The sequence below is a fragment of the Conger conger genome, chromosome 12, assembly GCF_963514075.1.
Source record: "Conger conger chromosome 12, fConCon1.1, whole genome shotgun sequence".
In the NCBI taxonomy this organism is placed as follows: domain Eukaryota; kingdom Metazoa; phylum Chordata; class Actinopteri; order Anguilliformes; family Congridae; genus Conger; species Conger conger.
This window is the reverse complement of record NC_083771.1, coordinates 26,767,836-26,771,538: the sequence shown is the minus strand read 5'-3', so window position 1 is coordinate 26,771,538 and position 3,703 is coordinate 26,767,836. Positions and strand designations below refer to the sequence as shown.

The window sequence follows — 3,703 nt, the reverse complement described above, 5'->3', positions numbered from 1 at the left end:
ACATTACAACAGTGGTATGCAGAAGAGCATCTCTGAACACTCAATGCACCAAACTTAAAGTGAAAAGGCTACAGCAGCAGAAGTCCAATAAGTCCAAATAAGTCTAATAAATACCTAATAAAGTGCTCACTGAGAGTATGCGCTAAACAATGACAGCCTGGTATTGACAAACTTGTCATGTCATGTTGCAAATACGCTTTGTCAATATAACTCAATCACAATATTTCCTGCGTGCAAAGGTCCTTAAGTCTTTGCTAAAGACTGTAACATTTCCCAAAACACTGAGACTATCAAAGGCTAACAATGTCACTGTCAGCACCCATAAATACTAGCGACCAATCCCTAACCCCTGCGGATGTTGTTGCCAGATGGCACTGATGCCAGGAGAGGTGGTGAACTGCAGGGGGAAACTAAACAGGCAGGGAACTGTTTAGGTGTGCGGGTGGCTTTAAAACGACGTAGGCCTGTGTGCCAAAAACGGGCAGGATCCAGAGAAAGAGGCGGGTCTGCGTTGCCAGAATGGCTCATTTCTATTTCACTTGTGCAACACGCTGATATTAATAACCGTGAGTGTGAGTGGGTGACTTGGTGGGAGAGCTGGTGCTGTGCGCTGTGTGGGTATGAGACAGAGGGGCAGTGGGCGGTCAGACCAAACTGCACTGGGCGTAATGGCTGCCCCTTGCAGTACTTAGAGCCAGTGTTATGTCTATTTCTGCATTTCACATGAAATATTGCTGTCAATCATTCACGACACAATGTCTTCTTTTTTATTTTTTACTTTTTATTTTTTAAAGACATGAACTACAGCTGCATGCAGACTCATGTAGGTCTGAGTATATAACCAACAATGGTATACAGCAGGGGTGTCAAACTCCAGTCCTGGAGGGCCGCAGTGTCTGCTGGTTTTTGGTGTGTGTCTTTCATTGGCTAAAGAGTCCACACACCTTGTTCTCAAGGCCTTGATTGGCTGCTGATTGAAAGGAAAACACAAATACCAGCAGACTGTGGCCCTCCAGGCCTGCAGTTTGATACCCCTGGTGTACAGGCTACAGTTGTTTAAAGTCGTTGTTTTCTGTGTACATTCACTGGGGAAACAGGAGAAGAGGAAGAAGATATGCTTTATTGAACCCGTGGAGTAATTTGTCCTCTCCTAGTTACTTGGGAGGAGTGGGCGACCACTGTACAGTGTGATGTGGAGTTAAGGCCTTGCCCAAGGTCAACAGCTGTGCAGATCTTATCATGGCTACACCGTGAACCACCAACCTTTCCCCTTTAAAAAGGCAGGTTCCACCGAGATTTGAACTTGGATCACTGGATTCAGAGTCCAGAGTGCTAACCATTACACCATGGAACCAACATAAAGCTAAAGCTAAAGTGCTAATCAGTAGAATACGGGTAAAATAGATCAGGTTGGATCATCACAGTCCCAATGTACTTTTCAATGTACACCTACACCCTAACACCTAATTTCATAGCAGCATAGAGCGGCAAAGATGTAAGCCACACTTAGTATAAAAGACTGTATTTGGTACTTAGTATGAAAGGGTGCTTGAGTTTGCTAGATGTACCATTTTAAAGTCTGAAATATCCCATCCTAGGTAGTTTGCAGAACTCCAAACCAGTCATATCAGGTCACCCTGGTTTAAACTGTGTTTTTTAGAGTTTTAGCTAGTCCGCCAGCTTAGCCAGCTCTGACCAGCCACAGAAGAGCTCTGACCAGCCACAGAAGAGCTCTTACCAGCGACAGAAGAGCTCTGATCAGCCACAGAAGAGCTCTGACCAGCGACAGGAGAACTATGACCAGCCACAGAAGAACTATGACCAGCCACAGAAGAGCTATGACCAGCCACAGAAGAGCTATGTTTCAGCAGGGCAGCTGTCCAGAGTAGAGTACGGTCATGGAATGTGAGGCTGGAATCATGGGACAGTGAGAAGAGAAAGTAAAGTTTTGGGTTTCAGTTGAGGATTCAGTGGTCCTGGACCATGTTCACTGAAACGCATCCATTCAAGTCCTTGGCCTGAATAGTGAAAAGACCAGTATGGACTATGATCTAAGTAGAACTATAGATTTGGAGAAAACTCAGATGATTGTTTTATTTTATTTATCCTTTGTTTAACCAGGAAGTCTCACTGAGATAAAATAGCATTATTACAAGAGAGACGTGGCAAGGATGTCAGTAGAAGCCAAAGACAACAGGCCTTGGGATATGACTGACAGCATATGACAACTCCGCCTATTATGTAGCTTATAAAACCACCTTCTCCAGCGACTTTCAAAATCCCCAATAAAGCCTGCTCTTCCTGGTTATCTCCACCTGATGGTGCTAAAGACTACAATTGCTACTTAAATCTTGGTTTGGTGTGGAGGCGTTGCTTTTATTGGATGCTGCAATTTAACTTGCACCTTTTTTAGCTAGGTTTGATCCATTTGGTCACCTGCCATTGAAAAAATGGTTTTGCACATGTTTAGTAAGGGGTTGTTTTTTCTTGCTAAATTGTTGAAATCTGGGAACCAAGGAGCAGTGTATTGTGGAGGTCACAAAAAAACCATCAATTTCTCATGATCATTGTTATTTTTTTCTGTCAGACTCAAACTGGACTGGCGACCTGTCCAGGGTGTATTCCTGCCTTTCGCCCAATGTATGCTGGGATAGGCTCGAGCCCCACGGTGACCCTGTTCAGGATAAGCGGGTTAAGATAATGGATGGATGGATGGACTCAAACTGCAGCCTTCTCTGTACTCAAATATCAAATGGTTGCTTGCCCCACTTCTCTCTTTCTATCTCCAGACCTTTCTGGATCAACAGTGAGGTTTATTTATAAATGGACTTTGAGCTTCTTGCAAGGGATATCTGAATGGACACCAATATGATATGGGGCAGACAGTATGTTTATCTGTTTATCTGTCTGTCTAGTTTTCAGCACTGTGCAGAGTTTGGGTGTGAGCAAAACCACTACAGAGAGGTTGTTGTGAAGCAAATCAAGATGGCCTACATGAACAGTGTGCTCAGGAAGTCTTAGTGACTTTTATATTATTAATTAATCAGTAAAAACATTTTCATAATTTACTTTGAAATGCAAAGGAAATTGCTCAATAAAGTGATAAAACACTATCAGCCCATATTGTCAGTCTCTCTTTATTCAATTTAAGCATCATGAATACTATGCACCCTTAGGCCAGAGTTTACAGAAGTTTACAGATGTTGTTCCCTTTCAATCTGGACAATCAAACCGACTCTAAACATGAGTTAACAGTTCTACACTAATACATATGAAATGCGTAGGCTACAATGCTGTGGCTTTTGACTTTGAAAGAAGAAAACTGTGGCAGGACTGCAGAAATTCTAATGGCGAAAAAGTAGACGTTCGCAATTAGAATCACAATATACAGTTAAATATGTTCCATATTGTGCGGGTGGGGTAAACTTGTCGATTACTTGTTATAGCCACTCTCTTGCGGCAAAGGCAGAGGGTTGCCATGTACACAATTTTTATGTACACAGATAAACAGACTTGTAACGTTCCCCCATATCCAAGCTACCGTCAGCCGTACCCTTGCCGACCTGCTACCCAATTCAATGTTTGGCTTGGTTTCTACGGTAACATGGCTGCCTCCGTTGCCACAAGCAACCAGGAACAGGGTTTTCTGGGTCAGGCGTTTCCGCCAATCAGAAAGCGCGACGTCACCTAGAGTTTTGAACGA

At 43.3% G+C, this 3,703-nt stretch overlaps 1 non-coding gene across 1 annotated transcript; it reads right to left on the bottom strand.

The window, feature by feature from the left end:
- Positions 1-1,282: 1,282 nt before the first annotated feature.
- Positions 1,283-1,354, bottom strand: trnaq-cug (transfer RNA glutamine (anticodon CUG)). Its single transcript has one exon. It is a non-coding gene; the product is annotated as a tRNA-Gln (tRNA).
- Between the last annotated feature and the right edge of the window lie 2,349 nt (positions 1,355-3,703).